This window comes from Schistocerca americana, chromosome 10, assembly GCF_021461395.2.
Source record: "Schistocerca americana isolate TAMUIC-IGC-003095 chromosome 10, iqSchAmer2.1, whole genome shotgun sequence".
NCBI classification, from domain to species: domain Eukaryota; kingdom Metazoa; phylum Arthropoda; class Insecta; order Orthoptera; family Acrididae; genus Schistocerca; species Schistocerca americana.
In genome coordinates, this window is record NC_060128.1 from 145,913,663 (window position 1) to 145,932,381 (window position 18,719).

The following is an 18,719-nucleotide window of genomic DNA, read 5'->3' on the forward strand; positions in this document are numbered from 1 at the left end:
TCATGGACGGTGCGGCTGGTCCCGGCGGAGGTTCGAGTCCTCCCTCGGGCATCGGGCATGTGTGTGCGTGCGTGCGTGCGTGCGTGTGTGTGTGTGTGTGTGTGTGTGTGTGTGTGTGTGTGTGTGTGTGTGTGTGTGTGTGTGTGTTTGTTTATCCTTAGGATAATTTAGGTCAAGTAGTGTGTAAGCTTAGGGACTGATGACCTTAGCAGTTAAGTCCCATGACATTTCACATACAAATGGTTCAAATGGCTCTGAGCACTATGGGACTTAACTTCTAAGGTCATCAGTCCCCTAGAACTTAGAATTACTTAAACCTAACTAACGTAAGGACATCACACACATCCATGCCCGAGGCAGGATTCGAACCTGCGACCGTAGCGGCCGCGCGGTTCCAGGCTGTAGCGCCTTTAACCGCTTGGCCACCACGGCCGGCATTTCACATACATTTGAACATTTTTGAAATTTATAAAAGACGTGCTAAGATCTCAATAATTTTATTTTTACATGAAAGCCTGCACCTTAATCTACGCACTGACGCCATTACACTCTGATTCTTCCATGTTTACGTTGTGTACTGAGTGTTTAAGATGCCTCCGATAATTGAGTCCCGCCGACTGTGAAGTACGGGCTGTTATAAGATTTCTTAGTGCTAAAGTCCTAAAAGCGATCGATATTCGTCGTGAGATCTGTGCAGTTTACGGAGAAAACATTATGAGTGATGGAATGGTAAGAAAGTGGGTGAGAGCATTTAAAGATGGCCGCACAAATGTGCATGATGAACGTCGGAGTGGGCGTCCTTCGCTCGTTAATGAAAATTTGGTGCAGGAAGTGGACAATAAGGTGAGAGAAAACAGACGCTTTACGATTTCCTCCTTGCGGGATGACTTTCCTAACGTTTCTCGTAGTGTTTTGTATGGCATTGTGACCGAGCACTCGAATTACCGAGAGTTGTGCCCACGTCGGGTACCGAAAATGTTGACGGATGTGCACAAAACCAAACGTTTAGACAGTGCATTGACTTTCCTTGAGCAGTACCACAACGCCGGTGATGCTTTCTTAAACCAAATTGTTACGGGCGATGAAACATGGGTGGCCTACGTCACATCAGAATCAAAGCAGCAGTCCATGGAAGTTGAGCAGGTGCATCGTTTTGCTGCAAGACAATGCCCGTCCGCATGTGGCGAATCAGACCGAAGATCTCAACACATCTTTTGGATGGGAAAGTCTAGATCATCCTCCTTCCAGCCCCGATCTTGCTCCCAGTGACTACCATCTGTTCATGCACTTGAAGAAACACCTGGGCGGTCGGCGTCTTCAAGACGATGACGAAGTCAAAAGAGTGGTGATGCAGTGGTTAACAAGTCAGGCGGCAGACTTCTATGAGGAAGGTATTCAAAAACTGGTACAAGGTAATGACAAGTGCCTCAGTATTGACGGAAATTATGTAGAAAAGTAGATTAAGGTACAGGCTTTCATGTAAAAATAAAATTATTGAGATATCTTAGCACGTCTTTTTTAATGTCAAAACGGCACTTCCTTAAAAAAACACGCCTCATATTAGCTACAGCCTGCAAGCAGCAGAAAAGAACGAAAAAGACGAAACGCGTCCGAGAGTGGATGAAAAAAAAAAAGGAGTGACTGATCAGAGGGTAATTTACTGACTGAAATCACAACCAAGGACCAGGAAGATTTCATAAATGAGTATCCGATGAGCCCTCCATCATGTGATGAGTTTTAACGTCGGTGTGAAATAAAATAGAGAAGCAAAATACCTTATAGATAGAAGCAGCCGCGGTCGACGAGAGTTCAAGATTAACATTCGAGACTTTTTGCGACCGGCAGGTCATTTGAGTGCTCAAAGTTTTGTTTTGTAATACCAGAAAAGACAATCAGTAAAATTCTATGCAAACTTTTGAAACAATCATACCTGTCTGATATGTTCAGGCAAACAACGGAAAATACGTGTTTTACTTTTTGTGATAATTTGGTGAAACTGATTTGCATTTCACAGTCACTGCGGATATATCGTGTTTTTCGAAGTGGAAGTTTATTTAGAAACTGCTATAAATTTCACCAACCTACATTAATACAGGAAGCAATGTCATAGGGAATCTCCATTGACCGTCCCAAAGTGGTGTCTACAAAGTTTACCATTGTTTTGTGTTAAAAGAGAATTTGGAAGATTGAATCAAAAAAATGGTTCAAATGGCTCTGAGCACTATGGGGCTCAACTGCTGTGGTCATAAGTCCCCTAGAACTTAGAACTACTTAAACCTAACTAACCTAAGGACAGCACACAACACCCAGCCATCACGAGACAGAGAAAATCCCTGACCCCGCCGGGAATCGAACCCGGGAACCCGGGCGTGGGAAGCGAGAACGCTACCGCACGACCACGAGATGCGGGCGAAGATTGAATCTGACGTACGATGTGCATAAAGGCGAATTTAAAACATAAACAGTGTACGCTAACGCCTTGTTGCTGGTTCATGATGCTCTGTCAAAATCTGAATGGAGAATATCGTCAATCCCTCAATACATGACGTAACACGTTCGGTATGTTCTGACAGTGCTGAGAAAATTTTTAGAGGTCATCAATATATCTGTTATTGGAAGTACATTGATACGCGCTCGCAGGCGGTCAATATATTGACGGTCTGAGAATATTATTGAACGTGTGACAGCCCCATTCACACATCAATCATTACAAATGGTTCAAATGGCTCTGAGCACTATGGGAATTAATTTCTGAGGGCATCAGTCCCCTAGAACTTAGAACTACTTAAACCTAACTAATCTAAGGACATCACACACATCCATGCCCGAGGCAGGATTCGAACCTGCGACCGTAGCGGTCGCGCGGTTCCAGACTGTAACGCCTAGAACCGCTCGCCCACTCCGGCCGGCTTAATCATTACAGCTGGTTCTTGAAACTTAGCTAGTAGTCTTTCTCAGGCTGTTTTGAACTTCTGGTGCCCGGACGTCCTCAGTTGCGTGTCATATTACGTTCATAATTTTCAGGTAAATAAAACGATTTTGTAGTAAGAACTCAACTGACAGCTGTGGTGTCACCGCCAGACACCACACTTGCTAGGTGGTAGCCTTTAAGTCGGCCGCGGTCCGTTTTTTATACGTCGGACCCGCGTGTCGCCACTATCAGTGATTGCAGACCGAGCGCCGCCACACGGCAGGTCTAGAGAGACTTCCTAGCACTCGCCCCAGTTGTACAACCGACTTTGCTAGCGATGGTTCACTGCCTACATACGCTCTCATTTGCCGAGACGACAGTTTAGCATAGCCTTCAGCTACGTCATTTGCTACGACCTAGCAAGGCGCCATATTCAGTTACTATAAGTTGAACAGATAATATTGTGAATCATGTACCGTCAAGAGCGACGTTCATCCTAAATGGATTAAAGTTAAGTATCAACTAGCTACGTCCGCTTTCTGAATTCTAATTCCTTGTCATGTTCCGGAACCTCACGTCAGTATAGTCCATCCCTCCTCACGCCAGCCTGCGTGAGCTAAAACGCGTGCATTTCGGTCTCCTCAAGTAACACGGTGTTGGCTCTTCTGCCAACACTACAACAGCTATATTTTGAACCAAATTTATTAATGAATTACCGGTTTCGTGGCTTGTAGCAATGTCATCAGGTGCATGTAAATATTAAAACGTGGAAAACTAAATGGCGAAGAATACAGAAGGGCCAGTCTTCATAGTTAAAATCATAATGTCCGTATTGCTGGTGGTTTCTGTGGCCCACCTAGTGTCTCTGTGCCGTCCTAACTAGATCTTCAGTACAGGGTGTAACGGGACATCCTCCTCTAGCAATAGCTTTCCTCAACAGTAGTTGTCGATACCAGTATTATTTTTTTTTCAAATTTTGGACAGGTCAACTTTTATATAATTTTATACAGAATATATTATATTTCAAGCTAAAATTTGCTGTATAAAACATTTTAGTTTCGATGTTACGAGGGCTGTTCAGAAAGTAGGGGACGCTTCCGTCTGACGCCGCTAGGCGCGCTCCGATCGCGTATATTTTGGTATGTGCGTGCTCGGCAGCTCAGTCGGCGTCCATCCGTGAGAGGGGGAACGTCTCTGCGCGTCTGGTTTTTCCGATATTCGAATTTGAAATGTGCGCTGCAATCGAAAATGCCGCCAGTTGTGAGGTGCGGTTTTTGTTGGCAAAAAACCTAAAACCTATAGAAATTTATCGTGAACTGTGCGAAATGTACGGAAACAATGCAATGAGTGAGTGTTCCGTCCGGAAATGGTGCATTCAGTTTAAAAATGGCCGAACCAGTGTTCATGATGAGGAGAAGAGTGGACGCCCTAGCATTGTGACTGACTATCTTGTCGCTAACGTTGATGAAACGATTCGTGAAAATCGTCGCTTCACAATATCGGAGCTTTCACATTCTTTTTCCACAAGTTTCACGGACTTCGTTATTTGAAATTGTCATTCAAAAGCGTGACTCACTGGCCGAAGACTCAGGCGGCAGAATTTTACGACGAAGGTCTTTCAGAGCTTGTCCACCGCTATGATAATGTGTTTGGTGACTAAGTAGTATGTCAGTCGCTCTTTCAGGTGTATATAATAAAATGTATTTCTTGTACTTAGTTTTCTTTAAAGCCAAAACGTTCCCTACTTTCTGAATAGCCCTCGTATAATCGATAAGTACTAGTTCTGAATGTTCAGTTAACATTATTATTTTTTTAGAAACATTTGAAATTATTAATTATTGGCACACTTAAAATATCTATTATTAATTACGCAATCCTGTACTGTTTACTATGTTTATTTCTGGATTCATTGATGAAATAATAATCGAAAGTAATAATGTAACAAAAGCTAGTAGAAATCCATTTGTTAAGAGAAATTGTAAATCCTTTGGACAATTATTTCCGCAGAGTGTGAGAGTCGTAAGCATGCCTCTGATTTTTGTATTTTTGTGCGAACAAAACAGTCCGGAACCGCGCTGCTGCTACGGTCGCAGGTTCGGATCCAGCCTCGGGCATGGATGTGTGTGATGTCCTTAGATTAGTCAGTTTTAAGTAGTTCTTAGTTCTAGGGCACTGATGACCTCAGACGTTAAGTCCTATAGTGCTCAGAGCCAATTTTTTGAACACACTGAATGTGGAAACCACTCACGGGACAAAGTGTTTATTAGAAAATAACACCAAAGAAAGCTTATTTCCAACCACTAGGAGCTTCATTATAAAAATATTTTTTATCTCTATTGCGCTTCTATAGACCATTCAAATTAAGTTTTCTTAACCATATTTCTATATTCAGACATCGGATACTTATCAATATCTAAATAAGATAAAAGATAAAACTTCTAAACATACAATACACGCGAAAATTTTTTACATCTTCGACTGTAACTTCATATGCTTTCCTTTGTTTGCTTGGAGTATTCGTAACGTTTAGAACTGCTACCTGCTTCAAACGGGAGGATTCGGTCCCATCGTTTTTCAGACCCTTGCGGGCTTGGGAGGATTCGGTACCATTTTTCTGACCGCGGGACGATTCGCGACTGCGCCCGTTGTTTCCCGCCGTGTGCGCATAGTCTCTTCGCAAACTTTTTCACTTGAATCACCTGAGTACAAATGACAGCTGCGCCAGCGCACTGCCTTTTTTTTATCTTACCAGCTGACTCGGCGAACTCTGTTCCGCCTTAAAGCCAACAAATAATCAGATTTTGGATGTTAAGTTCAATTTTTCATTAGGAAATACAAATAAAAAATTAAGTATTTTGATGATTCTTTATTCTTTATGTTTTTTGGTGCATAGCTTCCACACTTCAATTAAGTACCTTGTGATACACGACATTTTTTGTTTTATTATCAGGCGCAAGAACAAACATCTATTGTACACTACTGGCCATTAAAATTGCTACACCTAGAAGAAATGGAGATGATAAACGGGTATTTATTGGACAAATATGTTATACTAAAACTGATATGTGATTACATTTTCACGCAATTTGGGTGCATAGATCCTGAGAAATCAGTACCCAGAACAACCACCTCTGGCCGTAATAACGGTCTTGATACGCCTGGGCCTTGAGTCAAACAGAGCTCCGATGGCGTGTACAGGTACAGCTACTCAGGCAGCTTCAACACGATACCACAGTTCATCAAGAGTAGTGGCTGGCGTATTGTGACGAGCCTGTTGCTCGGCCACCATTGACAGACGTTTTCAGTTGGTGAGAGATCTGGAGAATGTACTGGACAGGGCAGCAGTCGAACATTTTCTGTATCCAGACAGGCCCGTACAGGACTTGCAACATGCGGTCGTGCATTATCCTGCTGACATGTAGGGTCTCACAGGGATCGAATGAAGGGTAGAGCCACGGGTCGTAACACATCTGAAATGTAACGTCCACTGTTCAAAGTGCCGTCAATGCGAACAAGAGGTGACCGAGACGTGATACCAATGGCACCCCATACCATCACGCAGGGTGATACGCCAATATGGCGATGACGAATACGCGCTTCATCATGATGCTGTAAACAGACCCTGAATTGGCTTCAAATGGCTCTGAGCACTATGGGACTCGACTGCTGAGGTCATTAGTCCCCTAGAACTTAGAACTAGTTAAACCTAACTAACCTAAGGACATCACAAACATCCACGCCCGAGGCAGGATTCGAACCTGCGACCGTAGCGGTCTTGCGGTTCCAGACTGCAGGGCCTTTAACCGCACGGCCACTTCGGCCGGCAGAACCTGAATTCGTCCGAAAAAATGACGTTTTGCTATTCGTGCACCCAGGTTCGTCGTTGAGTACACCATCGCAGGCGCTCCTGTCTGTGATGCGGCGTCAAGGGTAACCGCAGCCTTGGTCTCCGGGCTGATAGTCCATGCTGCTCCAAACGTCGTCGAACTGTTGGTGCAGATGGTTCTTGTCTTGCGGATAAGATGCGTGTCATCCCGACTGCTAGCGATACGAGGCTGTTGGGATCCAGCACGGCGTTCCTTATTACCCTCCTGAACCAACAGATTCCATATTCTGCTAAGAGTCATTGGATCTCGACCAACGCGAGCAGCAATGTCGCGACACGATAAACCGCAATCGCGATAGGCTACAATCCGACCTTTATCAAAGTCGGAAACGTGATGGTACGCATTTCTTCTCCTTACACGAGGCATCACAACAACGTTTCACCAGGCAACGCCAGTCAACTGCTTTTTGTGTATGAGAAATCGGTTGGAAACTTTCCTCATGTCAGCACGTTGTAGGTGTCGCCACCGGTGCCAACTTTGTGTGAATGCTCTGAAAAGACAATCATTTGCATATCACAGCATCTTCTTCCTGTCGGTTAAATTTCGCGTCTGTTGCACGTCATCTTCGTGGTGTTGCAATTTTAATGGCCAGTAGTGTATTTTTGGGTGTTTGCAAGAAAATGACGTGATTCTGGTGTTTCGCCACAAAGCAATGAATGCAATGGCTCAGGTGGCGGAGTCAATAATGGCAATTTCACTTTCCCGCTAAGGCAGCTCAATCCGTGCGTTTCTCCGGAAAACTTCAATGCGCCACAATACTCCAAATGAAATGTCGATCGGCCCAATGCGAACGCAAGGATGCAAGCAGTAATCAGTGCTCCAGTCGTATCTAAACGCTGCTCGATTCAAATAATCACGTGATAAATCTCTTCTTGTGCGTCGAAAATTACCTGCATGTTGTTTTTCGCTCGACGATTTCACATTGCCAACCGAGCCGTTTCACGGGCTGCCTTACTTTGCTCTTGTGATTGAGGAGCACGACGTTGAGCCATACTAACGCGGCGCTCTTCACGGGCAATTTGTTGTTCTTGTTAAGCCCTTCTTCCATTACGGCTTTGTCGAGAAATATTCGATCGTCTTGGTCGCGGTATTGTTAATGATAATTCAAAGAAAATACAAATTATTTCGTTCAAAATGGTTGAAATGGTTCCAACTAACCTAAGGACATAACACACATCCAGGATACGAACCTGCGGCCGTAGCGGTCGCGCGGTTCCAGACTGAAGTGCCTAGAACCGCTCGGCCACCCCGGCTGGCACAAATTATTTCTTTAAATTTATTTTTCATGATATATACTGATACTTAACCATAGACGTTTAGCTGACATTTGAGTTTTGTTATTCCATGCCAGATGCGTTTTTGTTACACCACTTTTATAGCGGTCTAACGGCATAAAAAGTATCCTATGTCCGTCTCATGGTTCTAAGCTACCTCTCCACCAATTTTCAGCCAAATCGGTCCAGCCGTTCTTGAGTTATAAATAGTGTAACTAACACGACTTCCTTTTATATATAATATGTACGCCGTTGCCGTCATCTCTGTATGTGCGAATCGGTATCGCAAGACTTTTGTCCCCTCAGTGTATGATGCTATGGTGGACATTATTGCTGATCAGCTGCACCGCTCCTTGCTCGATGTCTTTCCCAGAACGGTGACGCCTCACACCAGGATAACTGTTACGAGTCGCAAGGCTAGAGTGATTGTCTGAGTAGAACTGTACAGAACTCAGGTTGATGGTGTTGCTGTTTGTTGTGGTCTTCAGTCCTGAGACTGGTTTCATGCATCTCTCCATCCTACTCTATCCTGTGCAAGCTTCATCTCCCAGTACCTACTGCAACCTACATCCTTCTGAATCTGTTTACTGTATTCATCTCTTGGTCTCCTTCTACGATTTTTACCCTCCACGCTGCCCTCCAGTACTAAACTGGTGATCCCTTGATGCCTCAGAACATGTCCTACCAACCGATCCCTTCTTCTAGCCAAGTTCTGCCACAAACTCCTCTTCTCCCCAATTCTATTCAATACCTCCTCATTAGTTATGTGATCTACCCATCTTCAGCATTCTTCTGTAGCACCACGTTTCGAAAGCTTCTATTCTCGTCCTGTCTAAACTATTTATCGTCCATGTTTCACTTCCATAAATGGCCACACTCCATACAAATACTTTCAGAAACGACTTCCTGACACTTAAATCTATATACTCGATGTTAATAGATTTCTCATCTTTAGAAATGGTTTCCTTGCCATTGACAGTCTACATTTTATATCCTCTCTACTTCGACCATCATCAGTTATTTTTCTCTCCAAAAACTCCTTTACTACTTTAAGCGACTCATTTCCTAACCTAATACCCTCAATACTCTTATGACCGCCATCTGGTTTCTGTACAAATTGTAAATAGCCTTTCGCTCCCTGTATTTTACGTCTGCCACCTTCAGAATTTGAAAGAGAGTATTCCAGTCAACATTGTCAAAAGCTTTCTCTAAGTCTACGAATGCTAGAAACGTAGGTTTGCGTTTCATTAATCTATTTTCTAAGATAAGTCTTACGATCAGTATTGCCTCACACGTTCCAGTATTTCTACGGAATCCAAACTGATCTTCCCCGAGGTCGGCTTCTACCTGTTTTTCCATTCGTCTGTAAAGAATTCGCGTTTGTATTTTGCAGCCGTGATTTATTAAACTGATAGTTCGGTAATTTTCACATCTGTCAAGACCTGCGTTCTTTGGGATTGGAATTATTATATTCTTCTTGCAGTCTGGGCGTATTTCGCCTGTCTCATACATCTTGCTCACCAGATGGTAGAGTTTTGTCAGGACTGGCTCTCCCAAGGCCGTCAGTAGTTCTAATGGAATGTTGTCTATTCCTGGGGCCTTGTTTCGACTTAGCTCTTTCAGTGCTGTGTCAAACTCTTCACGCAGTATCACATCTCCCATTTCATCTTCATCTACATCCTCTTCCATATCCAAAATATTTTCCTCAAGAACGTCGTCCTTGTATAGACCCTCTATACACGCCTTCCAGCTTCCTACTTTCCCTTAGGTCTACCAATTTCAGGTGACCTGAACCTCGGGAGGCAGGCTGGTGTTTTATAGCCTCTGGTCTGGTGTGCTGTGGTGTGCGTGGGCCAGAGGGCAGTTGTGTGGCCTGGTGTGGTGTGGTAAATGGAAAGCCGTGTGGCTACGTCCTCCAGTCGGGTAGACCGTTCGCCTGGTGCAAGTCTTCCGAGTTGACGCCACTTTGGCGACTTGCGTGTCGATGGGGATGAAATGATGATGATGACAACACAACACCCAGTCCCTGAGCGGGCCCTACATCGCAAGGTCCGCGATGTCTGGAGCTCTGAATGGTCTATCTTGAACACGCCAAATAAGCTCCGCATGGTAAAGTCGTCCACGGCCGTATGGAACTCATCCTTGAGGAGCACGCGTAGGGACGCAGTTGTTCTCTGCCGTCTCCGAATTGGACACACGCGGTTGACCCACAGCTATCTCCTTCGCCGTGAGAACCCGCCCAAGTGTCGCTGTGATGCAGGGCTGACAGTGGTCCATCTTCTGATGGACTGCCCCCTTTTAGCCCCCTTGCGGCAGTCCTTTAATTTACCAGCTGCACTTCCTTTAATTCTAGGTGACGATGCCTATACAGCTGACTCAGTTTTACGTTTTATGCGTGCAGCCGGGTTTTATCACTCACTCTAGTGTGGGCGCTCTCGCATGATTTCTCAGGCTACACCCTCTCCAGCAACATTTAATTGTGACGTGGATACCAAAATAGCGTCTTTTATGGTAACAAGTTGTGTTGGTACCTCTATCAACGCTTTCCAGCCTGAGGTTCTTCGTTTGTAGTTGAATGGTTGACCTTTTACCTGATCCATCAACCACTGTAGTCTGTTTCACTCTTTGCTCTGCTCCTTTTAAGTGTCCTCTATTTTGTGTTATTGCGGTGTTCATTTTAGCTCTGTAATGGAAGAGGAGGTAGATGAAGATGAAATGGGAGATACGATACTGCGTGAAGAGTTTGACAGAACACTGAAAGACCTGAGTCGAAACAAGGCCCCCGGAGTAGACAACATTCCATTAGAACTACTGACGGCCTTGGGAGAGCCAGTCCTGACAAAACTCTACCATCTGGTGAGCAAGATGTATGAGACAGGCGAAATACCCTCAGACTTCAAGAAGAATATAATAATTCCAATCCCAAAGAAAGCAGGTGTTGATAGATGTGAAAATTACCGAACTATCAGTGTAATAAGCCACAGCTGCAAAATACTAACGCGAATTCTTTACAGACGAATGGAAAAACTGGTAGACCTCGGGGAAGATCAGTATGAATTCCGTAGAAATGTTGGAACACGTGAGGCAAATACTGACCTTACGACTTATCTTAGAAAAAAGATTAAGGAAAGGCAAACCTACCTTTCTAGCATTTGTAGACATGGAGAAAGCTTTTGACAATGTTGACTGGAATACTGTCTTTCAAATTCTAAAGGTGGCAGGGGTAAAATACAGGGAGCGAAAGGCTATTTACAATTTGTATAGAAACCAGATGGCAGTTGTAAGAGTGGAGGGGCATGAAAGGGAAGCAGCGGTTGGGAAGGGAGCGGGACAGGGTTGTAGCCTCTCCCCGATGTTATTCAATCTGTATATTGAGCAAGCAGTAAAGGAAACAAAAGAAAAATTCGGAGTAGGTATTAAAATCCATGGAGAAGAAATAAAAACTTTGAGGTTCGCCGACAACATTGTAATTCTGTCAGAGGCAGCAAAGGACTCGGAAGAGCAATTGAACGGAATGGACAGTGTCTTGAAAGGAGGGTATAAGTTGAACACCAACAAAAGCAAAACGAGGATAATGGAATGTAGTCGAATCAAGTCTGGTGATGCTGAGGGAATTAGATTAGGAAATGAGACACTTAAAGTAGTAAAGGAGTTTAGCTATTTGGGGAGCAAAATAACCGATGATGGTCGAAGTAGAGAAGATATAAAATGTAGACTGGCAATGGCAAGGAAAGCGTTTCTGAAGAAGAGAAATTTGTTAACATCTAGTGTAGATTTAAGTGTCAGGAATTCGTTTCTGAAAGTATTTGTATGGAGTGTAGCCATGTATGGAAGTGAAACATGGACGATGAATAGTTTGGACAAGAAGAGAATAGAAGCTTTTGAAATGTGGTGCTACTGAAGAATGCTGAAGATTAGATGGGTAGATCACATAACTAATGAGGAGGTATTGAATGGAATTGGAGAGAAGAGGAGTTTGTGGCAAAAGTTGACAAGAAGAAGGGACCGGTTGGTAGGACATGTTCTGAGACATCGAGGGATCACCAGTTTAGTATTGGAGGGCAGCGTGGAGGGTAAAAATCGTAGAGGGAGACCAAGAGATGAATACACTAACAAGGGTACCTCCCCATCGGACCCCCCTCAGATTTAGTTATAAGTTGGCACAGTGGACAGGCCTTGAAAAACTGAACACAGATCAATCGAGAAAACAGGAAGAAGTTGTGTGGAACTATGAAAAAAATTAGCAAAATATGCAAACTGAGTAGTACATACGGAAGATAGGCAACATCAAGGAAAATCTGATCTCAGGAGCGCCGTGGTCCCTTGGTTAGCGTGAGAAGCTGTGGAACGAGAGGTCCTTGGTTCAAGTCTTCCCTCGAGTGAAAAGTTTACATTCTTTATTTTTGCAAAGTTATGATCTGTCCGTTCGTTCAAAAATGGTTCAAATGGCTCTGAGCACTATGGGACTTAACTTCTGAGGTCATCAGTCCCATAGAACTTAGAACTACTTAAACCTAACTAACCTAAGGACATCACACACATCCATACCCGAGGCAGGATTCGAACCTGCCACCGTAGCGGTCACGCGGTTCCAGACTTTAGCGCCTAGAACCGCTCGGCACCCCGGCCGGCTGTCCGTTCGTTCATTGACGTCTCTGTTCACTGTAATAAGTTTAGTATCTGTGTTTTGCCACCGCACCGCAAAACCGTGCGATTAGTAGACGAAAGGACGTGCCTCTCCAATGGGAACCGAAAACATTTGATCGCAAGGTCATACGTCAACCGATTCCTCCACAGGAAAACACGTCTGATATATTCTATACGACACTGGTGACGGCATGTGCGTCACATGACAGGAATATTTTGTCGACCCACCTAACTTGTACACTTGGCGAATGGGTAAAAAGATTCTTCTACCTTGCCCGATTTAGGCTTTCTTGTGGATGTGATAATCACTCCCGAAAAAGTTTTGAAAACATAAGAGTTTATCACATAAACTGCAACAAATGAATGCAACAGATTCACAGTTTTCCCTGTGCTCTGTCAAAACATATGTTTTTTACGTTTTCAAATGTTTCCGTGTGTAGACCGTCAAATCCTGCATATGTTCAAGCAAATCTGAACATGTCCTGGAATTTGGGAGACCGAAGTTGATTATGTGTGAGTGCCTGAACTTTGATAATTGTCTGAACATAAAAAATTAAACTCTTCACTCGAGGGAAGATTTGTCAAAGAACCTCTCGTTCTGCAGCTGCTCACGCTAACCACGGGACCACGGGCACTCCTGAGCTCACGCTTTCCTTGATGTTGCTTATGTTCCACATGGACTACTCAGTTTGTATATTTTGCTAATTTTTTTCATAGTTCCACGCAACTTCTTCCTGTTTTCTCGATTGATCTGTGTTCAGTTTTTCAAGGCCTATCCACTGTGCAAACTTACGAGGGCTATCCACAAAGTACATTACGTTTTAGAATTAAAAATAAATAAAGTATTGGATTTTTTTTTTATTATATACAGATGAGAGCCACACTTAAATACTACTTTTCTACGTAGTTGCCATTTAAATTAAGGCACTTATCGTAGCGATAGACGAGCTTGGAAATTCCTTCGTCGTAAAATTCGGCCGCCTGCGCCTTCAACCACGTGGTTACCTCTTCTTGAAGCTGTGCGTCGTCGTCAAAACGCTGCGTAGCCAACCACTTCTTCATTGCTGGGAATAAGTGGAAGTCGCTCGGTGCCAGGTCGGGACTGTATGGCGGATGAGGAAACAACTCCCACTTAAAAGATTCGAGAACTTCACGAGTGGCATTTGCCGTGTGGGCCCGGGCGTTGTCGTGAATCAGCAAGATCTTTGAGCCCAACTTTCCCCTGCGCTTGTTTCGCATTGCTCTTCTGAGGTTGTGCAGAGTTTGGCAATACCTTTGAGAGTTTACTGTAGTGCCTCTTTCCAGGAAATCCACAAAAATCACACCTTTTCTGTCCCAAAAGAAGAGGTAACCACGTGGTTGAAGGCGCAAGCGGCCGAATTTTACGACGAAGGAATTTCCAAGCTGGTCCATCGCTACGATAAGTGCCTTAATTTAAATGGCAACTATGTAGAAAAGTAGTATTTAAGTGTGGCTTTCATCTGTATATAATAAAAAATTTTCCAGTACTTTATTTTTAATTCCAAAACGTAATGTACTTTGTGGATAGCCCTAGTATAACTAAATCTGAGGGGGGTGCGATGGGGAGGTTCCCTTGTAAGCAGATTCAGAAGGATGTAGGTTGCAGTAGGTATTGGGAGATGAAGAAGCTTGCACAGGATAGAGTAGCATGGAGAGTTCCATCAAACCAGTCTCAGCACTGAAGACAACAACAACAACCCCTTGGTGTTCCCTCCCTGTGGGTGCAGGTTACGCTTTTACTGTCTAGGCCTTTTAGACGTATGTCTGTTTGGAACAGGGGAGTGATGACCTCTATGTTTAGCCCCCATGAAACCCCAAACGCAACCAACCCTGAGCGGAGAAATTCTCCGACGCAGGCGGGAATCGTATCCGGTCCGTTAAGTATGACATTCCGTCGCGCTGAGGTACCAGGGGCGGACTGTGGTGTGGTGTGGTGTGTGGAGCAGCGCGACTCCCCGGCACGGGCCGGGCCACGCCCCGAATTTCGGCGCCGTATCGATCCCAGCAGAGCAGGGCCGCGTAGCGTCGTGCCGTAGTACTACGGCGGTCCGCGGCGCCACGCCACACGGCGCAGCTCGGCACTGGGGGTGCCGCAGTGCCTGGCGGAGGGCATCTGACACCGCCACTACACTGCCGACCGAGCTGTGACGCCTCCACTGTAGCGAGACTCACATGGGCACTGTCAGAACCGCTACAATGAGCGTGGTATCGGGACAGGCCGATCGGGCTGCCAAGGAGGCCTGCAGAGAGCAGGGTGTGCTCCAGTGTCCAATTTCCTTGCAGTGTGTCATTTCTGAACTCCACAAGAAGTGCTTGGAGTTGTGGGAGGAAGATTGGCTGGCGGTGACGGCCAATACATTGCGGTTGGTTTTGAATAGAGATGGGCCCCCTTCACGTCCGCACCAACGTGGTGACGTCCGCAGCTCGTGGTCGTGCGGTAGCGTTCTTACTTCCCGCGCCCGGGTTCCCGGGTTCGATTCCCGGCGGGGTCAGGGATTTTCTCTGCCTCATGTGATGACTGGGTGTTGTGTGCTGTCCTTAGGTTAGTTAGGTTTAAGTAGTTCTAAGTTCTAGGGGACTGATGACCATATATACTAAGTCCCATAGTGCTCACAAGGGAACCTCCCCATTGCACCCCCCTCAGATTTAGTTATAAGTTGGCACAGTGGATAGGCCTTGATAAACTGAACACAGAGCAGTTGAGAAAACAGGAAGAAGTTCTGTGGAACTGTGAAAAAATAAGCAAAATATACAAACTGAGTAGTCCATGTGCAAGGTAGGCAACATCTCGGACAAAGTGAGCTCAGGAGCGCCGTGGTCCCGTGGTAGCGTGAGCAGCTGCTGAACGAGAGGTCCTTGGTTCAAAGCTTCCCTCGAGTGAAAATTTTATTTTCTTTATTTTTGCGTAGTTATTATCTGTCCGTTCGTTCATTGACGTCTTTGTTCACTGTAATAAGTTTAGTGTCTGTGTTTTGCGACCGCATCGCAAAACCGTGCTATTAGTAGACGAAAGGACGTGCCTCTCCAATTGGAACCGAAAACATTTGATCGCAAGGTCATAGGTCAACCGATTCCTCCACAGGAAAACACATCTGATATATTCTATACGACACTGGTGACGGCATGTGCGTCACATGACAGGAATATGTTGTCGATCCACCTATCTTGTACACTTGGCGAATGGGTAAAAAGATTCTTCTACCTTGCCCGATTTACGTTTTCTTTCGGATGTGATAATCACTCCCAAAAAAGTGATGAAAACATAAGAGTTTGTCACATAAACTGAAAATAAAAAATTCAACTTTTCACTCGATGGAAGATTTGAACCAGGGACCTTTCGTTCCGCAGCTGCTCACGTTACCACGAGACCACGGCGTTCCTGCGTTCCTAGTCTCCTTGCCGTTGCTTATCTTCCCATGAACTACTCGGTTTGTATATTTTGCTTATTTTTTCATGGTTCCACACAACTTCTTCCTGTTTTCTCAATTGGTCTGTTTTCAGTTTTTCAAGGCCTATCCACTGTGCCCACTTATAACTAAATCTGAGGGGGGTGCGATGGGGAGGTTCCCTTGTCAGAGCCATTTGAACGTGGTGACCAGTTCTACTGTCACCTTCGTCAACATGTTAGTTATCTAATAAGTGGATCACAGGATGCTGGGCTGTGATGTTATCCGTGCGTCTGGGTGAGACTACGCATTAACACGGTCCATCAGGTGATAGATAGTGGACGAAACGCGAATGAGGGTAGCAATTTGAAGAGCAGAGGGGGAAAAAGTGCCAAGGCTCGTGCCGTGGGAAAAAAACCTCTGCGACAGGGCGATGGGTAGTAAGAGCAGTAGTGGCTTACTAGCTGCGATAGTTCATGCAAGGCTGGATTTGTTAGTATTGGGATCATGCATGCACGCGATGGCGATGTATCCCAGTTGCTGCAGCCGCTGCATTCCTGGAACAATCAAGATCTTTATACAGTATTGGGAGATCGGCCATAGATCATCTCACTGTGTGGGGATTGTGTGGAGCTTGTTTGCATGCAGTTTACGGTACGGCTTCCCTGCATGGTGCCGGTTATTCGGCAGTGTGTTCCAGCTGGATCTCCAGTAATGGCGTCTGATTAACAGGGGCTCACCTGTACCGTTGTGTTTGCGTGTGCTTGGCCAAGTACGTCTTTTGATCTTTTATGTTTCCATCTATGGTTGTGGTCGCCAACGTGGTGACCAGTTCTACTGTCACCTCCCTCAACATGTTAGTTATCTAATAAATGATGAATAACTGAAACCCTCAGCTGCTGACGGGTGTTGATATACCTCGATGTGGACAGCTGAAAATGTGTGCCCCGACCGGGACTCGAACCCGGGATCACCTGCTTACATGGCAGACGCTCTATCCATCTGAGCCACCGAGGACACAGTTGAATAGCGTGACTGCAGGGACTTATCCCTTGTACGCTCCCCGTGTCCTCGGTGGCTCAGATGCATGGAGCGTCTGCCATATGAGCAGGAGATCCCGGGTTCGAGACCCAGTCGGGGCGCACATTTTCAGCTGTTCCCACTGAGGTATATCAACAACATCTGCCGGCAGCTGAGTGTTTCAATTAATTATTCTAGAGAAGCTGCACGGTCATCAATGGTACCTCTTCTTTCGAGAACAGTTACTATATTCATACATAGTTAAAGGTTACCAAGCCATTGACCTTAGTCTGTGCGAATGCGTACAGGTTGCCCGAACTCTTACGGGAATCGGTGTGCGCGAGTAATGAGTGGGTGGGCAAATGTCTATAAGGTACATTACATATGTAGAATTGTGGTCAGTTGGGAATGTGAGTCTCACGGGAGGCGTGCAAGGGATAAGTCCCTGCAGTCGCGCTATTCATCTGTGTCCTCGGTGGCTCAGATGGATAGAGCGTCTGCCATGTAAGCAGGAGCTCCCGGGTTCGAGTCCCGGTCGGGGCACACATTTTCAGCTGTCCACATCGAGATATATCAACACCACCTGTCGACAGCTGAGAGTTTCAGTTATTCATCATTTATTCCAGGGTAAAGCTGCACGGTCATTAACAGTATTCTGTTCTTTCGAGAACAGTTACTGTCTTCATATATATAGTTATCTAATAGGTGGATCACAGGATGCTGGGCTGTGATGTTAACCGTGCGTCTGGGTAAGACTGCGCGCCGGCCGGAGTGGCCGAGCGGTTCTAGCCGCTTCAGTCCGGAACCGCCCGACTGCTACGGTCGCAGGTTCGAATCCTGCCTCGGGCATGGATGTGTGTGATGTCCTTAGGTTAGTTAGGTTTACGTAGTTCTAAGTTCTGGGAGACTTATGACCTCAGAAGTTGAGTCCCCTGCTCAGAGCCATTTGAACCATTTTTAAGACTACGCATTAACACGGTCCATCAGGTGATAGTGGACGAAACGCGAATGAGGGTAGCAATTTGAAGAGCAGAGGGACAAAAGTGCCAAGGGTCGTGCCGTGGTAAAAAAAACCTCTGCGATAGTGGGATGGGTAGTAAGAGCAGTAGTGGCTTACTAGCTGCGATAGTTCATGCAAAATTGGATTTGTTAGTATGGGTATCATGCATCATTACCGTGGCAAGCGATGGCAATGTATTGCAGGTGCTGCAGCCGCTGCATTCCTGGAACAATCAGGATCGTTATACAGTAATGGGAGATCGGCCACAGATCATCTCACTGTGTGTGGGGGGTGGGGGGGGGGGGGGTGGAGCTTGTCTGCATGCAGTGTACGGTACGGCTTCCCTGTGTGGTGCCAGTTATTCGGCAGTGTGTTCCAGCTGGATATCCAGTAATGGCGTCTGATTAACAGGGGCTCACCTGTACCGTTGTGTTTGCGTGTGCTTGGCCATAGATGTTGGGTCCTTACAAGTACGAGGGTGGACCTAAAAGAAACCGGACTCCGAGGGCGCTGCCACTCGTAGACGTAGCGCAGGGTTCTCACGCTAGATGGTGTTAGTAGAGACCTTCATGA

General features: G+C 45.5%; 1 protein-coding gene and 2 non-coding genes across 3 annotated transcripts in view; 2 read left to right on the forward strand and 1 right to left on the reverse strand.

Annotated features, from left to right (window-relative positions):
• LOC124552313 (protogenin A-like) overlaps positions 1-18,719 on the forward strand; it is a 394,295-nt gene that overhangs the window by 13,143 nt on the left and 362,433 nt on the right. The window lies entirely within an intron of this gene.
• Positions 17,070-17,143, reverse strand: Trnat-ugu. The gene has a single exon. It is a non-coding gene; the product is annotated as a tRNA-Thr (tRNA).
• Positions 17,616-17,689, forward strand: Trnat-ugu. Its single transcript has one exon. It is a non-coding gene; the product is annotated as a tRNA-Thr (tRNA).